At 35.0% G+C, this 27,914-nt stretch overlaps 1 long non-coding RNA gene across 13 annotated transcripts in view; it reads left to right on the forward strand.

The window, feature by feature from the left end:
• Window positions 1-27,914, forward strand: part of LOC111098831 — a 187,261-nt gene that overhangs the window by 86,904 nt on the left and 72,443 nt on the right. For 11 of the 13 annotated variants that reach the window (XR_005369714.1, XR_005369720.1, XR_005369712.1 and 8 more), the window contains one exon: window positions 10,240-10,533. The exons of the other annotated variants lie outside the window; for them this stretch is intronic. This is a non-coding gene — a long non-coding RNA (uncharacterized LOC111098831). The remainder of the gene's footprint in view (window positions 1-10,239; window positions 10,534-27,914) is intronic. 13 annotated transcript variants of the gene reach the window in all.

Here is a 27,914-nt window from a genome sequence, read left to right on the forward strand (position 1 = left end):
GTTTTGATTATTAAAAACTGTGAGTCTGATATTTTCACATAGGAGGAGAAATCCCTCATTGCTATTTGAAAGCATAAAAGAATTAATGGACTTACAACTTAAAGATTATTCTAATCCCTCATACAAAAGTTTCCAAAAAGCCTCTTTGGCCCTTTACCTAAGAATTCTTTTCTAAGCATCAGTTTCTTCCTATGAGATAAAAGAAAAAAAATGGAGAATCTAAAGTCTTTCTCAGTCTTAGTCTAGTATTTTTTCTTTTATTTTTGGAATTCTGCTCCATCCAGAGCACAACTGTTCATAATTTGTTCTCAATAAAAGTTCAAGTGGCTGTAATACATGCATAGAAGCTTTAGCCGGGGTCAGTCAAAAATGAACATAAATATAACATTTTAGAGCAAGCAGAAAATTTAAATTCTATAATCCAGTAGCCAATTTTATGTGATGAAAACAAGGAGGTGAATTTCCTAACTTCTGACCAAGGGTTCATCCTACTGTATTAGAATGCATCAATAATTGGCTGCATTTTAAGGAACATACAAAATTTTTTATGAAACCATAATATTCTCTATTAATTAGCAAACTTTCCATAAGGCTCCATTAATTTCTGCCAGTTAGAGCACTGATAGCTAACAGTGTGTTTTTACATCTATCTAGTTGGTGAAGTTTTTCTGTAAATTGTTAGATAATAAATATTTTAGGCTTTGTGGGCCAGATGGCCTGTCACAACTACTCAACTCTGCAAAAGCAGCCATAGACAGTACATAAATGAATGTGCATGGCTGTGTTCCAACAAAATTTTATTTACAAGAACAGGTGATGTAAGATCAATCTGACCTGAGGTTTAGAATAATGATAACTTCATATGTATTTCATAAATATGTACTCTGTGTTTATATTATATGATTTTTGTTAACATTTTGTTAAATGTTTGCCCTCTCCCCCCATTTACACACAGAGGATAAACTTCTTAAGGGTAGGAATTTTGCCTCATTTGTTTTTCTATGGCCAAGAATTTTGGCAGAGCAAATTTTATCCATCAAATATGATGGTTCTCATGACCAAATGGAAACCGCACAATGAATGAAAACATTTCCAAAAGCATATTCATTCAGTTCCTGATTTCAAGAAATGCTTACAAAAAACCCAACTTTATTACCAAATAAGTTAGTAGAATATTGCATGATATAGATCTCATTTGATATTTATAAGATGTTTTAACATCGTGAAAGCCATGATAAATGCTTGATATAAAGAAATCAATTGTTTCCCAAACTCATTTGAAAAACAGTGAGTTTAAATTCACTGTTAACATCTTGAATAACATGTTTCTTCTTTCTCGATTTTTATGTCTCCAGACACTGTTATTTATGAATATGAGTACTAGGCTCTCTGCTACCCACTGGTACACTACAACTTCCTAAAGTTTATTTAGCAAACACTTTTGAAAGTGTTTTGAAAGTAAATGAAATGTCTTTTTAAAAAAAAATAGAATTTGTTTATAAAGCAGTTTTTGGCTCACAACAAAAAATGGAACAAAGGTACAGTTTCCATACTTTCTCTCACTCCCTGCATACACAGACTCCTCTATCATCAGCATCCCTCATCAGAGTGATGCATTTGTTACAGCTGATGAACCCACACTGACTCATCATTATCACACAAAGCCCATAGTTTGCATTAGGATTCACTCTTAGTGTTTACATTCTGTGGGTTTTGACAAATGTATGATGACAGATATTCACCATTATAGTATCATACAGAGTAGTTTCACTGCCCTAAAAATCCTTTGTGCTCTACTTATTCATTTCTTACCTTCTCCTTAGCTGTTGGAAAGGACTGACTATTGTTTGCTTGTTTGTTTTACTCTTTTCAGAATGTTATATAGTTGGAATGACATAGTATGTAGTCTTTTCAGATTGGATGTTTTCACCAATACACATTTAAGTTCTTCTATCTCTTTCTTGGCTTGAGAGATCATTTCTTTTTAGCACTGAATAATATTCCATTGTCTGGATATACCAAAGTTTATTTATTCACCTATGGAAGGACATCTTGGTTGCTTCCAAGTTTTGGCAATTATAAATAAAGCTCTTATAAACATCCGTGTGAAGGTTTTTATGTGGACATAAGTTTTCAGCTCCTTTAGGTAAATACCAAGGAGTGCAGTTGTTGGATCATATAGTAAGATTATGTTTAGTTTTATGAGAAACTAACATACTATCTTTCAAAGTGACTGTATGATTTGCATTGCTACTAGCAATGAATGAGAGTTCCTTTTGCTCCACATCCTCACCAGCATTTGGTATTGTCATGTAATATCATTTAGTCTTATTTCTTGAAAAAGCTAAAAAAGTCAGAAAATCCATTTCCTTATTTTCAGTTGTATTGTGCTTAAATAACAGCATCATATATGATTGCAAAGGCTGCTTCAAGGTATGGGAATAATACCTTTGAATAGATTAGCATTTTATGACCCACTTCTTCCTTCAGTTGAAGATATTCACAGTCTAAGATGCTGGTGTTTGGGGCTGATGCCCTGCTCATTGTATGTCTTTGTCTGATAAATAGCAAGGACTTTGTGATATATGTATTTAAGAGAGATACCCAAACATACTTGGCCAGCCATTACAGAAGTAGAAAAATGAGCAAAAATTCTGGTGATAAAAAAATTAGCAAATGGGACAGAATTTTTACAGTGTTAAAGTAAGAAGAAAAGTAAATTATTTCTTAATTATTCACCTTGGCTGTATATTAATTTAGTTTTGAGGACTGAAGATGAACAAGATTTGACCAAGTCAGAATTCTATGATTAGAATATTAGTGCTTAGACTTCTCACCAAATTCTCTATCCAGAACATCTGATCTTCATATTATAAGACCATTCCTTAATTTAATTCTTGGTCTTATTATATGATCACAGGTATTAGGGAAACAATTACTACTTACATAGAACCCCTCTAAATATTACATTAAAAAGCTAGCAACATATGAAATGAGTATAGCAACCTCTTAATATTACTGGGATTTAAGTATATCAGACATCTTCTTTCTGTCTTTTGACAAACATGATGCCAAGCAGGCATTAGAAATACTTTGCAACTTGATGCACGACTCTAAGGAGAGTTAGAAAAATTGAGTATTTTTTTCTGAATTATGTCCAGAAGATTGATCATTTTGTAGTGTTTTTTGTTTACTTCCTAATTATTTCATCTTCTAATAAACAAGGGTGGAGGAAGAGAGTACAGTAGCTTTAAGACCCAGGTTAATTAGTGCATATCACCTCTTAATAAGCACAACCACCATGAGCTCATGGGATACCTTTCAGGTTCCTGCCCTCAGTTTCCCTTGCAGTTTCCATGCCTCTTTGGTTGTCAGACAAGAGACTAATTTTAATAATGGTTTCTAGATTCAGACTGGAGGAGGGGTGAGGCTGGTGAATGCAGGAGAATGTTTTGAATATGCAACTCTTGATCTAGAAGTTGAAAAGTAGAACACACCCTCAAGTACTGACTTTTTTTTGATCCAACAACTTAGGCATTATAGTTACTTCTGATTTTTAGTCTGGGACCTCTGAAGTTTAAGTAGTGTTTCCTAGAAATTGCTTCAAAGAGAAAAGATGGATGAAAGAATTAGGGTCTAGAGCCTTAAGAGGCATATGGAAGATAATGAAACATAGGGTATTAATCAAACCAATCTGTATATAGAATCTTTTATAGATGGGCCATATTAGGAAATGATGGCAGATATAGAATATGAATTATGGAGGGTATTGAAAATCATGAAAAGTTTGAATTGATGGGAGAGAAACATGATTATAAAAATAAAGTAACATGAAGAACATCTTAGGCAAATGTCATGGAAGAAATATAGCTTTTTGTTTTGATCATTATTTCAACACACAAATCAGTTTTCAAATTTTATTTTGGCAGACATATAATTATTTAATTTTTAGTATTTCTTTTCAACATAATGGTCAATTTTCTCATCTGGCTATGACTTGTGTTTCTCCTTACATGATGTAGAAAGATAGTTATGTAGTGAAAACTCAAGAGATAAGAATGACTGTAGAAGATACCTTTAAAATTAGACATTGGATATTTTTAATTAAGAATAACATATTTCACAGTTCAAAGTGGAAAGAAAACCATCTGAGAGAAAAATTAAAGATTCTGCTTTGAAAAAGCGAAGTGCATTTTTGCATCTCTTTTTATGTACCAAGAAGTTGCTAAATGTCTCAGAAATAAATGAACAAACACTCATGTCACACTTTGAAGGTGTGGTAACACAAGAATTAGGAGGTATCAGCAGTACTAGTGCTGAGAGTAGTGAGCAGTGAACAGAAAAGTAATAAATTATTCATTATTGGCCTAGTTAGAAGTTGTTTTGCACGACTGTGTTCCAGGGAGCTATCCAAAGCACAGTTGTGCTTATGGTAACGAAAATGTGAAGCTTTGGTAGCTCACTCGTGAAAGTAGATTTTTTATATTTTCCACATCTTCACAAAGGTTCTCCTGACAATTTATTGGTTATTATTGTGAATCAGTAATCAATGTGGAATTCACTGATAGGTTGGCAAGGGAAAAAAAAACCTATTTCTTTGTTATACTCATTTGTTCAAATAAATCCTACAGCAGAAATATGAGGGTCAGATGAAAATTCAGCATCGCTATAGCTGACTTAAGGCCACTTAGTGATTCCTGAGGTTCCAACACCATTAGATTTCCTTTCTAATGTATTTCTGCCTTCTAAGGAGCATGTGCAAAAATTAAAAAAAAAAAATATTCTTTCCATGTGGAGATCCTGGGGAATTGAACCAGTCTTCTCTTTGCATTAAGTTATACACAAGACCCTGGTTTTCTTGCAGTCTCTCCTGCAACGTCTACAGAATCTTATTTGGACCATGGACTTTTTTCATAATAGGAAAAACCCCATTATTCTCTCTCTAGGAAAACGCACAGATAGGCAGATATAAAATATCAATCATACAATTTCCAGAGGTATGATGGACTCTCCCGACTCATCCATGGAACCCAGTTTGATAAACAGTCTTCTGTAGGATGGGCCAGAGTGAGACCCACATAGGGGGCACTGTAGTGAACACTGCTGGTGCTTTGTCCAGATCCTCCTGTCTAATTTATTTCTCTGGGCCTTTTCATATCCAATACTGCTGCTCCTGCTTGCTTGTTCTTGGAGAGCTGTCCTCAGCCACTGGAGCCACCTCACCCACTTTTACAGAGAGCTGAAAGTACCTGGGAGCAACTTTTGCAAATGACTAGGATACAAGATAATGAATACCTGCTTCTAGCCTCAGGTTGAGATGGATTCTGAGGTGTGACTTGCATTCAGAAATACCTTGAGGGATCAAACTAAAGCCACCTTCAGTAGGACTTTACATGTATTCATATCCTCCCTGGCTTTTTCCCCTTTCCTGTTCTGCTTTTCTTATTGCCTTACCAGTTTTTTCAGGGAGCTTTTATTTAATAAATCACTTGGCATGCAAAACAGTCTCTCAGGGTCTGCTTTTCACTCCGAACTTAACCATAACTATATAATTTAATTATCCAAACCAGGAAAAGTATTTGATTATGTATAAGGATGCTATTGTTAGTTATGCTGGAAAGGGTATATAAACATCAATGGTCCAGGTCAGATTAGGACACATGTTCACACTAGAGCTACAATGGCCCTTTCAAAGATAACCCTTCAGAAATCCTTTTATTCAAAGCTTTTTTAAGATATGGCATATTGCTGTGTTACACTCATTGAACCCTGTTTAACATTTTGCTCTTTCTAATATGTCACCAATATAAGTCATTATTAGCTCATGGTTAACATTTTTTTCAAAACTGCCTCTCCCCAGCTCCTACTCCACTACTCTATTCTTCTCCCTTCATTCTACCCCTGTCTCCCACACTGGGTTATAGTTACAAGTCTATCTTTCCTCTCCGAAGCATCTTTGCTTCAGTATCCTCTGGGACTTAGCAACAGCCCCAAATTTCTCCTCATATATTCTTCCAGAGAGCTCAAAAGCACAGATGCAAATTGAGTTCTAGCAATAGCCCAGAGCATCCCATATTTCCCAAAGGAATGTAGGCAAATTAACCTTTGTAAGTGGTGATTAGTTACATGTGACTTTGTGTCTGTTTTGCCTTAGTTTGAATACACTTTTAATCTGCAAATCAAATTTAAGGAACATGTAATAATGAGATTCAACCAAGATTCTGGTGTTTGTGATTTTAAAAATTATTTGCAGAATTTATTTTGAGCTATTAAAATCGTATCCATCCAAGTAGACAGTGTACACATTCTCTTTGGTTTTTGTTTAATTCTAAAAGTGTCATATGAGTTTTCTATATGATTGCTGAAACACATGGCCTCTCATTGAAAATAATCCTGTTGCAATTATATTTTTCTAGATGAAAAGATTCTTGTCTCAAATTTTGTTTCCTTTTGCAAATTCTGTTATGATGTTCTTGACATAGTTTATATTATAAATGATGTGAACAATTAAAGATAGCTTAGCTATAAGTCTAAATGGACCTGTAAACTGAATGACCCAGTTTTAGAGTCATCCATATGATTTCAGTATGACAAAATGTGCTTGAATTGGTTGTAAAAATGGCGCTATTTAACCGAGTCAATGTAAATCACTTCTCAGAGGTAAAAATGATCGAAATTTAGACCTTTGTCACATTAATGTAAAAATTTCTTCCACAGCAAAAAAGAACTTAGCTCTCATCAAATCAGCATCATGATACAGTTTTAAAGTAGACCTAATATAGTTTTAAAGCTTTAAAGTTGTAATTCATTTGCTTTAAGTAATATTTTTTATTATATGTTAATGAAGACACTGTGATTTCAAATGTGAACTGATGAAGTCTTGTAGTATAGATTAGAATCTCATAATCAGGTGCAGCAACTTGCTGTATTCTTTTCTCAGCCTGAAGTAAATATCATTGTGATTTTACACATTACAGAACAATATTAACTTAATTTTGTTAGTGGATTGGGTGTGTTTCCAAAACAATGATATAAATAAATAAACTCAGGAGGTAGAGAATATAAACTAAAATGAATTGAGTATGCAGAATGATTAACTCATTGTATAAAAGTCAAGCATGGAATATTGGCAGTTTTTTGAAACTTCAGTGGAATGTTACGGTTTGGTATAATTAAGCAATTAATTGAAATATTAAAATATACATTGATTATAAAAGTGCATATATGGTAATAGAAAACTTCATGCACATTAGTTGTTCTTGAAATAATTCTCTTAAGACTTCACAGTATTTACACAAGATTAACTGTATCCAATCTTGTTGCTAAAGTGCTTCATAAAAGGAAAGTATTTTATTTTATTTGCTTTTGTCAGAGCCAAAGGTCTCTTAGAAAATAGGATACTAAATTCTTTAAGAAACTACTAGTGTGTTAAATTACAAAGAACTATTTTTTTCTATTGTCATTATCCCAAGTGTGGGTCACAGTTTTCTGAGTTGTTTATATACAAAAACAAGCATAGTGGTATTTTCCATGATTAGATGTGGTCAGTATTTGTATGCATGACTAAGCTATTGTTCTATACAAATTGAAATAGATGTGTTTCTTTAAGAATTCTGATTTCCTGTCATAGGATCAGCAGTAGAGGAAGAAGACAAGCAGAAATGAAAATATTGCCATTCATTTTTCCTCTTTTCCCAAATAGCAGTAAATAAGAAAAACCGGATCATGTGTTTATAACCAATTAACATTGTTTTCATATGTAAGGGAGATATATAAAGAATTTTGACAGAATTATTGAGGGAATGCATGCATGCAAATTATATAGCTGGCTGGCTTTTAAAAATTTCAGAGTTTAGCTTTGTTATGTAGATGTAGAGTTGGTCCTCCTTCTAGACTAGCCTTGTCAATCATGTTGTTAAAATTTGAACTTAATCATACCACGAAGCCTCATTCAGCAAATTCTGTGATGCCCATTCTTTTTTCTTTTTTTCTGTTGTGGGTCAGCCTTAAATAATGGCAATTTTTTTAATAGCCAACCTTTAAAGCATAAAATAATAGATTAAGAGAAGTCAAGCTTGTTAGTCATTTTATCAACACTTTTGACACTTGCTTATTGGACTCCATCCCATATCCATTTGCCCTTCCCTCACTTCTGTTCTATTTACTAGCTGTGGGAAGTTTATCTGCTAATTTTAGGAGTTATATAAGTTATATTTCTACAGCTTCCTATATTTCTTTTTTTTCCTTTTTTTTTTTTAAAAAAAGATTTTATTATTTATTTATTCATGAGAGATACACAGAGAGAGAGAGAGGGAGAGAGAGAGAGAGGGAGAGACACAGGCAGAGGGAGAAGCAGGCTCCATGCAGGGAGCCTGACGTGGGACTCGATCCAGGGTCTCCAGGACCACACCCTGGGCTGAAGGTGGTGCTAAACCACTGAGCCACATGGGCTGCCTGCTTCCTATATTTCAAAATTTAAGATTATTGTATCATATGGAAATTGAGGTCTCAACTGTATCATCGATGGCAGATTTGTCAGCCTAATTTGTATAGCTCATTTGAACTTTAAAGTTGGTGTTATACACAGAGTGAAGTGTTCTTTGTAATATCAGATCTGAAACCTACAACAGTGAAACAAATCTTTTCTTATTTACATTTGATTGTTCAGTTCTTCCATTTTGTGACTCTTTAATCATTTTGATTAAGTAAGATAGAATTAACATTGAAACCCCATGCATGTATTGCAGGCTTACTGAAAAATACCAAAAATAAAACTGCCACTTTTCCTTAGATGCAGATGCCCCTTTATAGATGCAGCACTCAGTGACGAGTTCAGTCATTTTCTTTAATTAAACATGATTAAAAAATGGAAAATAAAGCTCTTTATTGATGATAAAGCATTATGAAGTTTATGTGTAATTGTTTTTTGTGGTCATAGGCTTTTTGTTTTATAAAGTGTTAATTATATTAACTGAACTTATTAATGGATATCATAAAACATCTCTATTTAATGCTTAACATGATAAATTTGAAATAATTTATAGTAGATTGTAGTAACCTTACATTTGGGGATTAGTATTATTTTTTCAGAATTATAAATTGCCTTCATGAAATAGAAGGATTCAGTTGGACGTTGCTTTAAACTACACAGGGATAACTTAGAAGAAATCTAGTACCAGTTTTGCAAGTTGCTTTTCCTTTGCTTTGTTTAGAGGACAAGATATAGTGCTCTGAGGGACATTTTTACTCCGAAAGTATTTCTGTCGTAGTATTTTAGAGCTAAATAAGCTCTCAGAGTTCATTTTATATGGCAAATTCTTAATCATTCTTTAAAATTGATTAGGATGTTTACTTTCTGTGCACAGTCTTTCTCACCACCCAGGACCAAGATAAGTGCTCCCTTTTCTGCAGTTTCTTGGTAAACCATATAAGCTTCATCATCATTCTGTCATGTACCTATATTTATGCATCTTATTTGTATTTATATCACCAAATTTAAGTACAGAAAATGTCATAAAGTAGTTGTTTAACGAATGTCTGATGAATACATACATGAATTAATGAAGAAATCTTGAAATGAATTGCTAGCAATATTAGTGGTGACTTTGATGTAAGTTGTATGCTTGTGAAATTTAGCTTCTATTATCTTCTTGGGTGATCTTTTAAGATTTTATATCTTTTGGATTTAATCACCAAAAGATACTTTATACAGATCATTCTATTTAATTACAGAATATGTTGTAATCACTTGATTAAAATACATAAATCCCATCCTGGATTTAATGGGAAATTTGTCTATGTAGTTCCTCATGAATGAACCTATGAAAAGAATTATTTTAAATTGCATGTTTTAATAAAATTTGTAATTATACTCATTAGAATCATGTATATGACTAATTATAACTTATTCTTATAAAGAATGTAATAAAAATTTAGCCTAAATTATTTTTTTATCTTCTACAATATACTATTTTATCTGGTGTTCATTAACTCCAAGTGAAAATTGGTACACAGTACACTTAACAATTATCTAAGGTTGATTTTAAAGTAGGTATTGACTTCAGAAATTAGAGTGAAATTTGGAGGGAAAAAATGTAGGAGAAAGGAGCAACACCGTGTAAAGTCTTTCATATATTTCTTTATGTCAAGAAGGATTTTTCTCAACAATTCTAATAATAATTCTATCCTTTATAGAAACTTCTCTTTAACCCTTCTTTTTTTTTTTTTTTTTTTTTTTAGATTTTATTCATTTATTCATGAGAGACACAGAAAGAGAAGCAGAGATGCAGGCAGAGGGAGAAGCAGGCTCCTCACAGGAAACCCAACGTAGGACTCAATCCTGAACTCCAGGATCAGGACCTGAGCCAAAGACAGATGCTCAACCTCTGAGCCACCCAGGCTTCCCAATCCTTATTCCTATGGATTGGAAATACCAGTTCTACTCCCTTCCTTTATAATATGATTATCTGCAGTTTTAAAGAGTGAACTGATAATTTTGGGGAATGGTCCAGAAAGCTACAAGATTAACTCAAGGTTATTTATAGTCTTTGAATCAAAAAGTGCTCATGGAATGTTTACTGTATGCCATGTGTTGTATTAATAAATGGGGATATGACAGTAAGGGAATTTTGAGGACATCTTCCCTCCAAGAGTCTTCGTTTTACTGTAGAACATAGATTGCACTATACATAATTGCACTATAAGCTAGAAAGAAATGCTAGGGATATGAATAAAAGGCCGTGGTAGGAAAATAAGTAAAATGTTTCTTTCTGGGAAGGGGAAAGGTTTTTTTTTTTTAAGTACATGACATTTTAACTGGGTGTTAAGTTATATGGGTTAGGGATAAAGAAGAGCAAGGGCTGTAGAAGAGGGAAGAATATTTGTCATATAGGAAATAATGTGGGGAAAAAAGGAAATAATGTGGAGGCATGAAGAAGCTTGGTAAATTTGGGGATAAAATGTAGTTCAGCTTTTCTGAATAGGAGATGAGAAGATGGGAAGCATTTAAAGGTGAGACTGATAGGATGAGCTGGTGACAGATGGTGAAAAAGTCCTGTTTTAAAGATGTTTGGCTTCATAGTGTGATCAGTGAGCGCTCACTGGAAGAGTTTAATTAGCTAATCCAGATTAGAGAAGACTAAAATGTGTGCCAAGGAAGGGATTGTGGAGACAGGGATGAGGGTATGGATTTGAGTTATTTAGAAGGTATAATAGGGCTTTTAAATCAAATTAGATGTTGAGAGCAAGGGGAGAAATCTAGATTTCTGGCTTGCTGATAATGAAGAAAGAGAATAGAATAAGAGGTGGAGGGTGGTACAGAGTATGATATAATGATTTAGGTACTGAAAATGATGTGCTGAGGTGCCAAGAAGCCATCTCGTTAGAATCAGGAGGCAGTCATGTGAAGGATAATACGTTAGAGAGAGGTTATTTGCCAGTTTGGTAAAGTGGTCAAAAAAATACTTCAAAAAGAAAATGAAATTTCAGATTGCTCTTGAAAACAGCATAGGTTCTAAATGGTTGAAGCACTAAGAGAAAAAGAAAATATTGTAGATCCTGTGAATTTTATGAAGAAACGTAGAATGTAGAACTAGAAATTACAAAGGCATATTTGGGTAATGTATTAAAAAATATGACAAAATTGTCTAGGGACCAGTAGGAGGAAAGCCTTAAAAAATAGATTGGCATTCATGGGGTTAGGTTTTTAATTTCTTTCTAAGCATTTTAGAAGTTTTAAAAAATGTACTGTGTAGATTTTGAAAGTTAAGGAAGTGACTTGATCAAAACCCCACTTCATGTCTCTAATGGCAGTAATAGGAGCATAGGCAGAAAAGGAGGAAGAAGAAATTAAAGTTAGAAGCTTGAGGTAATGATAGCTTCAAACAAAATTGTGATAGTGCAATTACAAATGAAGAGAGAGGTATAAAGAGTATTGCAAAGATAAAGTCAATGTGGCTTAGCAAATGATATGAGAAATAATGAGTAAATGGAGGGCTGAAAATAATTCTGAAGGTGTGAGATGTGAAAGCCATTGGTGGACATAGGACGACATTGGGGAGTAAAGATTAGGATTCATCTCTTGTATTCACATTCTTTGCACAAATGCTATGTGCCTGTCCCTGTATTATGTTTAATATATAGAGATAACAAAAGAAATGGTGAAAAGAAAATAAATGGAAAAAAGAGCTGCTGCTCTTAAAGGTTTTATATTCTAGTGAGGGCAACAGAAATGTAAAGAATATCAGAACAAAGTGTGATAAAGGCCACTACAGTGCTATGAAGCCTGTGCTTCTGGAGCTCATTTAGGGAGATGCTGGGTTTGCAATTCTAGTGGACATCTAGGCAGAAAGTGAGAGCTTGGAATTAGAAAGAGGAGTTATGCCCAGGAAAGAGGGTGAGGATGCATTTAAGGTCTTATTTTACGTGACCATCCTGACACTTTTGGCATTGCTAATAAAACCCTTTTTCAGAACCTTAGATAAAATTGTTCCTTATCATTTTTTATTCCTGTCTAAACTCCTGTAATAACCCAATAAATCTTACATTCTCTGTTATTTTTCGTCTCAGGAATCTCACAGATATCCAGGGTTTTACTGTTACTTATTATGTTCGTGTTTCCAAATGTCTGTCTCTAGCCTAAGATTATCTTTTGAGTTCTATGTGCATAAAATAACTGTTCCCAGATATCATTACTTGTAAGTCTTAGGTGCATTCCATATTCAAATACCTCAAAATTTACTCTGTATCTTTATCCTTGGACCAGTCCCTCTTAACAGTGTATGCAGCTGATACTAATCATCAGCCCAGTTGTCCAAGTTAGGAATCTAAGAATCATCCTTCGTCATTTTATCTCATTATTCATTTCCAACAGTTGTCAAGTCCTGCAGAGTCAGACTTCTAAGTAGTTCTTTACCAGTCCTCTCTTTTTTTCTCCATTGTCATTGTAATTATTCATTAGCAGGATTCTGCAGTGGCCTTCCACAAAATCTTACTACTTCCAGTTTGACTTCCCTCACAATCTGTGAGCCATACCTTCGTGGTTCCACCAAGAAAATGGGGGAGTTGATTCAAAGCCAGATACTCTGAATGGAGGTACCATGCCCTCATTCACTGTAGTTTGTATGCCCTAACCTTTATTGCTTTTATATTATAAGCTGCTTCGACTCTTGAACTATGAAAACAGCAAAATTAAAGCCAGTGGTTTAGATCTATTCATTTCAATATTTTTTCACTGTAATCTTTTTGATAGAATTTTTATACTTTATTAAATATAAATATAGATGAGTTTCATGTCAATCTTATCTTAAATCTTCAAAACTCATTATTTCTTCACTTACCTCTTTTGACTGGGCCTAGATAAACATTCGCTTGTTCCCTTATCTAGGCCCCACCCAAAGATAGGCCTTGTAATTCTTGAAAACATGATATTAATAAATTACTACTTTTTAACCAAGGGAATGAAATGTTCACACAGCAGGTGTTGCATCATTTTGAAAAATGTTCTGCTAAACAGAGGTGATGAGAAGTGAATTGGCATATAGCTAAAGTCTGTTTTCTTTTTTGTAAAGTGATATTTCAGTCACCTGTTGGATTAATGCACCAGATGCAGTAAAATCCTCATACCTAATGAGTCTACTTAGATATTCTTCACCACATGATGGTATATAGTAAAAGCCTCATCTGTTGTAGATTTTTTTATTTAACAATAGATACCAACCTGACCTCATGTACCTTTCTAAAAAGAAGACCCAAGTGAGAATGTCTTCATATTGTACTGATACTGGTTGGATGTAGTTTTAATTCCTGTGTGAATCTTTACAGATGGCAGACAGAAAGACACTAAAACAACCTAAGAAATATTAACCATGCCTCAAACTCTATTTGTCTACCATGTTGTCAAAATTCTCTTATAATATCTAAATGTAAAATAACTTAATTTTAACTTACCTGTCTGATATATTGCTGCTAAAAAGACACTATGGGTACATGAATAAAAATAATTAATGGGTTGATAAAACTTTTGTCCTTTTTTTCCATCATGCATTTCTTACTTTCATCCTTCTGTTCTCTGAACAAATATTTACTGAGCACCAATTACATTCTAGGAACTATGTTATGTACTTGATATTTATCATTGAATAAAATAGGCAAAGACCCCTGCCATCATAGAAGTTGTATCCACATCATTCTTAGAATAAAATTTCATAGCTAGAGGTGGCCTGAGAATCAGAGCAGAATGAAGTTAAAAAAAAAATGCATAAGTTACAAAAAGGAAAATAACTGCCAAGAATGGGTAATAAAAATCAGTGTTATGTAATTAGCAATCTTTGTCAGTGAGGACTGTGACTTTTGCATCAGCCTCACAGTGTTTTGCCATAAATTACATTTATAAAAGTTGAATCCAGTCTGAAATCATGAAAACTGCATTTTGAGAAAACGGCTCACAATCAGAGAATTCATTTAAAATTTGCGAAGCTTCCCCAAAGGACTGACTATTTGTAACACTGATTGACACATATGTTCTTAAAAATCATATTTCCGCCTATCCTGAGATCAATTGATATCTCTATAGCAGTTGAAAGTTTATCTGATTTTCTGATCTGCTCTCTATTGAAACATTTTTGGTTCCTTCTTAGATATTACCTAGTTGTTTTGAATTAGGAGTGAGAGGTACAACATTCTTCAGGCAGACTCCTGAGTAGTGTCTGAAGTATCTGAAAGATGCAGAGTTGATTTCTGATGCTCAAATCTTTCAGTTATTTGAGCTTCCACACCACCTCCTTGGGTGGCTTGATTGTTACTCCTAAAAGCAAAAACCATTTAACAGTTCAACATGAGCTCTCTAAGTAGCAAATTTTTAGAATATTGTCATGTAGATGATGCAGACTGATGACATAGTGTCATCACTAGTTGTTTACTATTATTTGAATGAGTGCACTTGTGATGAGCATAAGATGTTGTATGAAGTGTTGAATCACTGAATTGTGCACCTGAAACTAATACTACATTGTATGTTAACTAACTGGAACTTAAATAAAAACTTTAAAAAGTGAGCCACCATTTAATTATTAGTATCATGGAATAACTTGAGCTTGCTTTGCTATCCTGGAAATTACAATGCAGCATATTATTAAATTCCACTACACATTAAGGTTTTCTTTCCAGATGGAATGCAGTTAGCACAACACTATTTAATAATGTATTGGCCCACTGCTATTTATGGTAAAGACTGATTTGCTGCAGAACCAAAGAGTGACCGTCTAATATTAGAAGGCAAGGACCATCTAATATACAAGGCAATAAACGCTTCAAAAAAATTTTTAGGGGCTGATTAGCATTCAGTATTAGTTAATACTCATAACAATATGTTTTTATGGGAAATGATTCTGAATTTTCTGAGAAAAGTAGGATATTCTGGATAAAGTGATTTTTCTTAGGCAGCAGGAGTTTCTATATGGTTGTTAAATTACCATGTTCTTTACTTTTTTTTGAGATACAGTCAAAACTGCTTTCTGGGGGGGAAAAAGAATTTTTAAGCAATTTTACCTAGTGACAGAACTGAATATATAGATGGATTTTTGTTTTCCAATCTCAGTATGATTTTTCTTCATGTTAAGGGAAATACAATGAAATAATTCACATCTTCTGGAAAATATTCTTTGAAGATTTAAAAGTCTTTGCAGCATGAAACCTTCAGGGCAAGTAAGATGGTTAATAGCTCTGCTAACCTCATTTGAAATTAATACTAATGTATCAATGTGAAATACTTTTTTTTTTCTTATGGAACTTAATATTCAGTTCACCATTGGTTGGTCTCCTATTGTGTACAAGATAACTGTGCCAAGAAACTTAGGGGATACAAAGTCAAAGGAGAATAAACAAAAGAGCTTCCTACCAAAGCAGTCTTAACATTTATCAAGTGATAAAATTTGACTGTGATTCAAGGCAGGATACAGTAAATGCTTCACTAGAAGTACAAGTGGGAGACAGAGCCCAAAGGAAAAGTGATTAAAACATATAGTAGGTGTTCTTCTCTGGGCCTTAAAAGAAAAGATAAAACAAGATTTTTATGAGTGAATAATTAGGAAAATACATTATATATTGCAGACTGAAGGAATAGCATAGGAGAAGGAATTGTGTGCTTAGAAACAGAAGAGTCTGAAGAAATTGGGGGATAATGAGTAACACGTGGTTGTTTATGTGGTGGGAGAGATAATGGGAATCAGAATGTGGAGATTTTTGAATTCCCAGATCCTAGAAAACAGAGCCTGGGGCAAACCTTAAATGCTAACATGTTACTGGGTACTTCAGTCCCAGGAAATTAAGAGCATGGGATAGGGCAAGTGAGGTAGACAGGATGGAAAACAAATATAAGATGTTGCACGACTGAGTTGTCACCTGTTTTACAAGAAATCACAGCTGGTTGTTTGGTCAAGCAGAACATCTCCAGGGAGGCCATATGGAACTACCACATTTTAAAACAGTTTGTCACAGGGTGGAAGGTGAGCAATTTGTCTTCAGCTGCCTCTCATCCTATCTCTTATAGATGAGAATTCAAACTATGGGTGATGAGAATGTCCTAAAACTAGATAATAGTGTTGGCTGTACAATTCTGCTGAATTGTACACATTAAACAGATGACTTATATGGCATTTGAATTATCGCTCAGTGAAGTAGTTATTTACAAAAACAGTCAATCCATGAGCAGCTAGAGCCTTTTTGAAGACAGGCTGGGTTTAGGAGTTAGAGGGTCTGTGGATTCTCTGCTATGAAAGGTGACAACCCAAGTAAGCCCAACCCCATTTCCTACCTTTAGGAACAACTGGGAACTGTAGTGTGAGAAGATGAAGTAGATATGAATGTTTCAGTGGCCAACCTTTGTAGCCTGAGAAATGACTGGATCTCCCACAGGGTCTACTCAAGACAGGAAACAAGAAAATGGGCAAGACCCGGGATAGATAAGACTAAAATATTTGGGAAGAAGCAGGGGCACCTGGGTGGCTCAGTTGGTTGAAGTCTGACTTTTGATTTCAGCTCAGGTCATGATCTCAGGGTTGTGGGCTTGAGCCCCCATATCCAGCTTTGTGCTCAGCAGGGAGTCTGCTTGAGATTTTTCCTCTTCTTTTGTCCCTCCCTCTGCTTGCTCTATCAAATAAATAAATAAATCTTAAAAAATAATAATACCTGGGAAGAAGCATAAATTGGCTACTAAAGGAGGCTTTAAAAGGATTGTCAAATCAACCTGCAACTTCTTTTGAGATAACTGATCTAGCGACCTGAAATTGAAGGCAGCCACAGAATCTTTGCTTCTCTGTTCATTAACAGGTGGAGTTCAGTTGCCCTCTTGTTGAATCTGGGCTGGTGTCAGTAATTTCCTTGACTAACATAATGCAAAAGAATCAACTTTCTGGGACTTCTGAGCCTATGTCAGAAAAAGACTTGCAGCTTTCATCTTTATCTCTTGGAACACTTGCTTTTAAAACACAGCTGCATATGGTGAGGAAGCCCAGGAAGCCCCATGGAGAGGAACTAAAGCACATGGCTGAAAGACCCTATTTAGTTCCCAGCTGACAGCTAGCTCTTACTTCCTCCCAGCCAACAACCAGCAATAACTTGCAAGCAGTGTGAGTGAGCCATCCTGTCCACAGCTCCTCCAGCCCCTAGAGAGCTTTAGTTTATGCTAGAAGGACCAGAGATGAGCTGCACAGGCAAGCTCTTCCCAAATTCCCGACCCACGAAATGATGAGACATAACATTGTTTTTTTTTTTTTTTTTTTTTTTTTTAAGATTTTATTTATTTGAGAGAATGAGAACGAGTGGTGAAGATGGGCAGAAGGATAGGGAGAAGCAGACTCCCTGCTTAGCAGGAAGCCTGATGTAGAGCTTGATCCTAGGACCTGGAGATCATGACCTGGGCTGAAGGCAAAGGCTTAACCGACTGAGCTACTCAGGTGCCTCAACATCATTGTTTTTAAGTCATAAAGTTTTGGAAGCCATTTGTTAGGCTATAATAGAATACTATAATTGATATTTATAATTGGTTTCCTTAATCACCTATTCCATGTTTCCCTCACCACCTTTTGCTGATCTGAGTTACTTTCTTGATGGTAAAACTCATACTTTCTCCCCCAAGGTACCTGAGCTTTTAGTTTCCTTGTCATTTTAAAGCCATGCTTGCTTTAATTGTCCATTCACTGTTACCATTTGGCATGGAAGCATTGGAGACACCGAGAATCACCTGGGGTCAAGAAATATTTCTTTCCCCCCATAGTATAGTAGGAAACCTAGAGCCTCATGATTACTTCATCATGACTGCAACTGTTTTCTTTGCCCACTGATACAGTGGTATGAAAAGTACAGGTGGTCATGTGTCTGCTTCAGCTTTCAGTTTAATGGAAATTTGCTGTGCTCCCAGACAGAAGTGTTTCCGCCTAGGAACTAGGGTACCTAGGTTGTGAGGGTTTAAGGTTTTCTGAATACAAAGGAAACCCAAGTGGATCACTGGCAGTGATAGAGGAGGTAATTCTGATTTTGACCTTTTACTTCCTGGACTTGCACACTGTGATTATTGGAAGCTGGTCCTATGTACCGGCACTGGTTCAGTATATATACTGCACCCCATAAGACAGCACTAGTGAATCCTGCATCACTTATTGATCTCTTTTGCCATGAAGTGTGTCTCCTAACCCAGGGAACTATTATGTATGATACTGGGTAAATTAATAAATCTGTAAGTTCTTTTATAGTGATGGTATCAAAGTCACTACAAGCATGGGAAGCAAATACATATTTGCAGTATGGAGTAATTCGGGAAAGAACAAATTGATGCTTGCTGCTAAGTGGAATTTATTGCAAAAACGTAAACATTGTAGCAGTTCCCTGAATTTTAGGAGACTTATACCACATCTGTAATGTATGTATTTTACCAGAGAATCTAGAATACTTGTCAAGTTTTGCATGGTGTCATTCACATAATGTCATAATGATGTAGACTGGTGTGATTTTTTTTTTCCACTGGACTGTCAAGATGACCAAAGTTCTTGAGGACTATATTCTGACGAAGATTGTAAGATTTACTATAGTTCTGAAGGAAGACAGGGATTGCTTTATGGTTGAGGGAATAAAAGCCTTCCAGACTGTAACCATATACTCTGTGACAATCTATATTAATAAGCTTCTGTAAAGAGACAGCATATGGCATGGCATCTTCAGTTTGGAGTATGACCTGATTCGTTTTACTCCAGCTGGCCTTTTGTCACCCATGATTCATCTGGTTTTGCAGAGACAGCACAGATGAATTGAATGGAGATAGAATGGAATTTACCATTCCTGTGACACTCAAGTCTTTGATGGTGGCATTGATCTTCCCTATTCTTCCAATGTACTCTCTTGGTCTGTGGTGAGAGGTGTCAGTTTCACATCATCCACCTAACCTTTCCTATAAAATGGCCCTTATATTGCAGATCATGGAACCAATGTCAGTCTTTCTATTAGCTTCTAAGTATATCATCTTGATTAGGGCCTGAATGAATAACCACAGAGTAGGTCTCTTAATTAGTGGTTCTCTCTGAGTTTCTACTATGAATTGATATCTATGGTGACAAATTTTGGGGGGGACATCAGTTCCTTAAAATGTCTTTAATTTTTTTTCTTTTTATCATAGAACATTGTATCAGTGCCATTTATAATCTCTCTTCTGTTTTTATCTCCCTCAAAATCAATAAGCCCTCCCCTTTCTAGTTGCATACCACATTTCTTTGGGTTGTCATACTATCAAGATCCACTTCCACACATATTGTCCCTGCTTTCACTGGTATATCTATCAGTTTCTACAATTCCTTTGGCAAGAATGTGATTTTAGTCTCTATAATTAATGATTGTAGAGATTAAGAATGTGACTAGTCTTGGGGATCTCTGGGTGCCTCAGCGGTTTGGCGCCTGCCTTCGGCCCAGGGCGTGATCCTGGAGTCCCGGGATCAAGTCCCACCTCAGGCTCCATGCATGGAGCCTGCTTCTCCCTCTGCCTGTGTCTCTGCCTCTCATGAATAAATGGAAAAAAAAAAAAAAAGAAGAAGAAAGAATGTGACTAGTCTCTGCAATTCCCTTGGCAAGAACCTTCCCTGAGCAGAGGTTATACTTCTCAGGTTATGCTGAGTCCTGATTATGGTTATTATCTTTGTGGCAATGAGGCAGTGGATATTGAAGAAAATAGTCATCATCTCCAGAGACAATAGCTTCAGGTGAAGCTATTGCACAGTTCAGGCAGTATTAGCAGAATAACTACTGCAACATGAGGAAAGCAGTGGCTCTTTTGGGCTGGGAGTGTTAAAGGAGATACAGAGATTAAAATTACTCCATTTTTCTAACCCATAGGTCTCAGTCCCCATTCTTTCACTATTCGGACATTTATTTGACAATCAAAGATTTCAGTCATTGCACATCATTTTCCTTGCAGTACTGCACCCTTACAATCGGATAAATTTTTGGCCATGTTTCCTATGGCTCTAAGAGAGCAGTCTTCTTTAAAGCTGCCATTGAAACTGGTTTCATATCATGATATCTGTTGGTAAATAGCTACTTGAAACCCATCAGTTTTTTTTTTTTTTTGCAAGACTTTCCATGCTGTTCAATAAAGCCATTAAACACCAAACTCCTTATAATTACCATTACAACATACTGATCAGAACAATATCTCTTGATCTTCTGATTCCTCAAATTCTACCTACACATTATGCTAAGTAATCATAGGTAAGAGCTTTAGCAATTGTAGTTCCACTACATTTCAGGGACTGATTACCTCAGTTACCACCAGCAGTAGTGTTCCTGTTTCTTTTTGACAATGCAATGTCAAATTACCAGTCTGATGGCCTACTGGGTCCCTTCTGGCCTCAACTGCCTTGGTGTAGATTTCCTAGAAAACAGAAGCTAAAATAAATCTTCCATCCAGGGGATCAAAAGTGAGGAGAAGGAAACAGCCCAGTAACAGAGGAAAATCAAATAGGAAGATGATGTATTATAGAGCTGACCACAGCTTCAAAAGAGTATATAGCTGGTGGGTAGGTCATACATGATATATCTGGAGAAGTCCTATGTAATCACTGCATTTGGAATAATCCATTTGAGGAAGGATGTCTTGGAATACTTTATCAAGGGAAAGAAGAGAAGGCAATTTATCTGCTAGTTTTTCCTTTCACTGGTTAAAGTTTGCCCCTTTGGGCCCTAATGTTTCAGGCTTTTGTAGTGTATTACATACATTCTCTGGGATATCAGGAAAGTATGGGACTTCTGGAACTAATTGAGTCACACCTGGGTGTTAGAGCTGCTGTGTCTCCCACTGAAGTGGGTATGATGTGTGTCATGTGAAATTCTAATTTTGCTCTTAGAGAAGTCTGAGACAATTAAAGGTAATAGGAAATGAGGTAGTAGTGGTAGCATTTGGGGCTTGAAGGCTATACATTCAGAAAAAAAAATAAATTTTCACCAAAACATATTTATAATTCATAGGGAAAGGCAATTATATAAAAATATATATGGAGATGTTCAATGAGGTCCATTAGAGCTCAATTCTTTCCTATGTCCAGCCTTTCCTATTTGTCAGGATTATGTTGGCTGTAGATAGGACATGAACTGGATATATCCTCTGATACTAAGAAGAATTTGTCCACCAGTGTTTGATTAATACTGTGGACAGTTTGTTGTTTTTACCATGGGTTATATCCTGAAGAATCTCAGCAGTGTCCATTTGACATTATTTTATGCCACTGTTCATCCATCCTAGGTTTGCTGTTGCTTATCTTTCATCCCAGTAACTCTCAGTATTATATTTCAGAACTGGTGGCCAAATTTTGTGTATCCATAAATGGAATTTTTTAAACTCTCCATAGATTTCTCATTTGCTTTACAAGAGGTCTTTGCATAGTACTCTAGTCAGCATAACTGGTTTAACCATAATGACCTGAATAATCATTTCCTCTAGATGCATTTTTTATGTCTTTTATAGCCATAATTTCATCAGGTAGCATCAAACATTAAGCAATTTATATATTTGTTGTCAAATTTATATAGGAGTACCTGAGGAGGGTAAAAATCATCTTTGTTTTCATAGTTCATTTCAAAGTCATGAATTATGAAGACCTATCAGCTATCTGTGATTATATTTAGCCTTTTATATTAATCAAGTTGACATGCCCTACAAAGGGCTCTATGTTTAGTCACTTGAGTTGATTTCTTCCGGTAAGACGCTGGATTCTGCAAGGGAATCTGCAGTAGTTATTCAATACCCAGTTTTATATTTTTCCTTTTCTATTGTAAGATAAGTAAGGATTTTATACACATCAGTAAGGATTTTATAAGAGAATTTCTAAATATGTTCAGGACATGGATGATTTTTGAATTAGAGAAACATAATCACTAGATTCTCCATCAAATAAGGATGGTAAACCTGCTTGAGGGATTAGATATATGTTTAATATGAGAAAGAGAAGTACGAATATTTTATATTTATATTATACTTAATTAGATAGCATATTTAAACAGAACATTTTGGTTGATTTCAGTTATCAGTAGAGATTGTACGCATGTGATGGCATCAAATCTGAAGGTGATTCTAGCATGACACTGAATAGATATTTTTCAAGACTTAAGTTTTTTAGAGCAATTTTTGGTTCAAAGTAAAATTGAGAGGTAAATGCATAGATTTTTTTCATATAGCTCTTGTCCCCACACATGCACAGCCTTCCCCATTATCATTGTTCCCTGTTTGAATGGTACATTTGTAACAATTGATGAACCTACACTGTCACATCGTTATCGCCTCAAGTCCATAGTTTGCATTAGGGTTTATTCTTGGTGTTGTACATTTTATGGGTTTTCCATTAAATATATAATAACATTATCCATCATTACAATATCATACATTATATTTTCACTGCTCTAAAAATCCTCTATGCTTTGCCTATTCATCCTTCCCTCCCCACTAACGCCTGGCAACCACTGATCTTTTTACTGTCTCTATAGCTTTACATTTTTCAGAATATAATATAGCTGGAATCATAAAGTATGTAGCCTTTTTAGATTGGCTTCTTTAATTTAATAATATTCGTCTATGGTTCCTCCATGATTTTTTCATGGCTTGCTGGATCATATGGTAGTTCTTTTTAAAAAAAAATATTTATTTATTCATGAGAGACAGAGAGAGAGGCAGAGATATAAGCGAAGGGAGAAGCAGGCTCCCTGCAGGAAGCCTGATATGAGACTCAATCCCAGGACCCCAGGATCATGACCTGAGCCAAAGGCAGACGTTCAAACACTGAGCCACCCAGGAACCTTGATAGTTTTGTTTTTAAAAATTTTTAGGAACCTCCATACTGTTTGCCTTAATGGCTGTACCAACTTACATTCTCATCAGTAGTGTACAGAGATTCCCTTTTCTCCACATCTTCACCAACACTTGTGATCTTTTGTCTTTTTGATAATAATTACTCTAATTGGCATGAGGTGATATTGTGGTTTTTATTTGAGAAGTACTCTTAAGAAAGTACTCTTACTTGATAAGTACTCTTAACTTAGGCCCTTAATATATTTATAAAATAAAGTTGACCATAGGGGCCAGAGGAAGGAGAAAGAATAGAAGTGGTATAATTTGTGGGTAAAGATCAGTCAGGATAGAGGAAAAAAAAAAGATGTATAGCAGGGGAAAATTCCCTTTGGAATGAGATTTATTTTTCCCCTTTGGTTTTTGCTAACAAAACATTTTTGAGAGTGATAAACACTGTTGAGAGTGTTTTTAGGCCCTTAATATATTTATAAAAGAAAGTTGACCACAGATTGTTATTTTGTTTTACTTCTTTTCTAGAGTTCTTTTTAAATGTGTGTTCTTTTTTAAACATATTATAAGGTCCCATAATGCCATTGTATTTCCAATTCACTCAATATAATATTCCCATTTATCAAGAGAAGCAAAATTATTTGAGTTATAGTAAAACAAAATATAGGAAGTTTAATTTCTGTCAGAAGGAAGACACAACTTTAACGTAGAGACAAACCCATGATAAACAAGTAAGAAGATCCACCAGGATGAGTCAAGTATATGTACTTGTGAATTGCATCTCAACTTTCCCCAATTAAGCAGAGGGTGTTATCCTCAGTTGTAGACATCGGTATATTGAGTATCCAAAGCAACTTTTTTTTTTTTTTTGTAATTGACCCTCATCTTGTAGGAAACCTGAAGCAAAATTTAATTCATTATCTTTATTATGAATTGGTTCTGTTGTAACAGACCTATAAACATTTGACATGTAAAACTCTCTTCCATGAGAGTTGATGGCATATGGCCACTGATAGAATGTCTAAAATTTTGTAGTAAAGTCATATATGTGCATTTTAATTCCTGTGTACTTTAAACTTTTTGGTATTGTTGATATAAAGAAAAAATATTGTGTGTGTGTGTGTGTGCATGTATGTGCTCACATTGATCATTTTTTCTATCAACTCTCCTTTGCCACTTATGAATTCTCCATTGCTTAAGTGAGTTTCTCTTAGATATAGTAATATGAATAATTTCTAAGATCTTCCTATACCTTTCTGAATCCCAGACACTTGACTTTTTGGAAAGCTATTAACTATAGTATCTGTTGGTCCTCACCCAAGAAGCTGATCTCCTTATTTACTGAAATAAACTATTCATATTCTGCTAGAGAAATGAGACCATTTTTATCGCATTTTTATGTTCCCTTTTTTTCCCCAGGATTTTGTAAAGATTTATTTACTTAAAAGAGAGAGATAAACTATCTTTTAAGTGTCTCCATTCGAATATAGTAAGCATACATAAATCACACAAGATATAAGATCTTGTGTGTGTGTGTGTGTGTGAAAGAGAGAGAGAGAGAGAGAGAGAGAGAGAGAAAGCGGGTGCAGAAGGGCAGGGCCAGAGGGACGAGAGAAGCAGACTCCCTGATGAGTGTGGAGCTCAACCAGGGCTTGATTCCATGACCCATGAGATCATGACCTCAGCCAAAATCAAGAGTCGGACACTTAACCAACTCAGCCATTTGGGCAATCCCTCCTTTTTTTCTAGTGTAGGTAATACTTTCATGGGAAAATCATCAAACAGCAGCAAATTATTTTAAATTATATTTGTGAATTTCTAATAACATATATGATCTGTAGTATGTATTTAGAATTTCATATTCTTGATTTTGGTAGGGGAATTTTTTCACTAATTTTGCTTAACTAAATCTTTTTCAAAACCAGAATGATCTCAACATGCTTGCCAATCTTCAAAGGTTTATTTCTATTAAGGCATATAGTTTCCTAGCATTGCAGTTCTTCATATCTCAGTTGGATATTTTCCAGTGACATCTCATCAGATGATTTTTTATGACTGTTCCATTGTCCTGTGTGATCAATTGGGATGCTCTTTTCAAACAAGAATTCTAGAATGTGAGGGTCTTTTGCTCACCAATATCACATTAAAGAAACAATCAGTTCATTATTTTTGCTACCTTATTTTTTAAATCCTATATCTTGTGTGATTTATGTATGCTTACTACATTCGGATGGAGACACTTAAAAGATAGTTTATCTCTCCTTAAGGCAACAAAAGATATTTTAGAGTGTCCTCTATTTTTTTTTTTTTCCTGAGGGCGAAATCAGCAAAGTACAAAATAGTGAAATACCCTCATGTCACCAGAATCTATATATAGACATAGAAGAATTTTCAACCACCAAGCAAACATAGAAATATTCACTGGTATTTTCTGGGGATAAAAAAAAACAACAGAAAACAAAGTTAAAGTCCCTTGAATTATGGAGTAAAATTTGATTGTTTCGTGAGTTAAAGGACCAGACTTGATGCCATTTACATGTATAGTGACCTATGATCATTCACAGACTATCATACAAGAAAATCTTAAAATTGTTCTTTGTTTCAGGTTTGAAAATATTTCTCCTCCTGTCTTACTCATATCCAAACTACCTCCTATATGGCCTCTTCCTCTATCCTCTTTTGAAGCTCTTTTTTTCTAGGATATCCAGCAGCCTCTTAATTGCCCAATTTAGAGATTTCAGTGCATTTGATGTCTTCTAAGTTTTCTCAGCTGCATTTCATATTTTTGACACTATACTCCTTATTGCAATTCTTCTGTGCTTTCCAGGTGCAGTACTTTATAATCTTATCACCACTCTGAGAGTCTGTGCTTGCCTTTCTTATTTTTACATCCTCTCCCCGAGTCATTTCATCCATTCCTATGGCTTCAAACACTCTGTAGAGGCAGAGGTCTACTAATTCTGTATTTCCATCTTAGACTATTATTATTAACTTCAGTCCTGGCTAGGTATGATATGTGTCACATTCTGAACTCAAAGGCTTTGCTCAATAAACATTTCTTCATGTGGTCTGATTTCAATTAAGAGAACCATTATCCACTTGCATTCTAAAGTCTGAAACTGCATATTCCAGATTTATCTTCACCACCAAGTTTCTTTTTTTTTTCGAGAATCCATCTTATCTTTTATGCCTCTTATTTCTCATTTGTCATTTCTCATTTTGTTTATTAGTTTCCCAACTAGTGACTTTCTCTAGCTTTATGCAGTCCATTTTCCACAATTATAGCAGAATAATCTTTCAAATATCAAATGAGTAATCCATCTTAAATTGAATTTGATGTATAAAATAAAGTATCAATTGATTTTTTTAAAATTGCAAGCTGTTTGTTCTAAATCTATTTACCAAATATCCCATATTTGATTTGTGATATCTGTATTATTGTATAATCAATTCTTATAGGCAATTTAACATAGTTTTTACAGAGGAATGTGGATAACTCATTTTCAGTGATGAAAATGAGAGAGAATAAGGATAATTCTTTTTTGTGTGTCTGTTCATTTTGATAACTTTGTTCTGCCAATATTTCCCAAAATAATGTATAGATAATCTTGTTCTCTTTTTTGTTATCGACAAAGACTTCACCATTGCAGACACCTGTACTTTAAAACATCTTTTAGATATGTGTTATATTTATCTAGAAAACAGTGTTTTACCTGTCATTTGACATTTAAAATAACTGAGAGTCAACCTACAGTTTTAATTAGAATTATCACAAGAATACATGCTGTCCTCAACTCAGGCTGTTAGCAGTAATTTGTTTAGCTAAATGATAAATTGAAAAGAAAATTGCAAAGCATTCCAAAAAATAGATGTTGGTTGGATGTTTCCATCCAATTATTCATAGCATAATTACTAAGATTGCTTTGTAGTCATATCTTTCAGTGTCTACCTGAGAAATGTTGTATGGAAGGTTAATTTTTTAAGACATCACAAATCCATAAATGGCTTTATACTTAACTGGTAGTTTGGGTATGTGTTCTGGTTTCAGAAATATTTTTTTCTTAGAAATGTCAGAGTATCATTTTTATCCAGTTGTGGTAGGCAGAATTCTAAGGTGATCCCCTAAAATCTTGAGCCAAAATCCCCCACCCTCAAAATCCCCCAACCTCAATATCTGATCATTCTCCTCACCTCCCACATCTCTGAGGTGATATCTGATCACCACGACCTTCCTTCAGCAAGAATCTTGTCATGTCAGTTTAGTCAAAATCCCCCTTTGCCCCTGATATTTCCTCTTAGCAACTTTCCAACCACTCACCCTTACCCGGCTCCTTGGCCATACACTGTCACTTCTTGCCATATTTGGGGTTGAGCCCAGTCTTTCTCCCATACTGCTAAACCTTATTACAGTGGTCCCTATACCCATCAGGATGGTCCTGAATAGAGCATGCCTTACTGCTTTAACAAGTGTCAGGAATAAACATTTTCTTTAACAACACTATCTCCCAGTTATTTAATCAAACACTAATCTAAGTATTGCTATGAAGGAATTGTGCAGATGGACTTAAGGTCAAATCAGTTGACTTTA

Source organism: Canis lupus, chromosome 14 (genome assembly GCF_011100685.1).
Source record: "Canis lupus familiaris isolate Mischka breed German Shepherd chromosome 14, alternate assembly UU_Cfam_GSD_1.0, whole genome shotgun sequence".
Taxonomy (NCBI): Eukaryota; Metazoa; Chordata; class Mammalia; order Carnivora; family Canidae; genus Canis; species Canis lupus.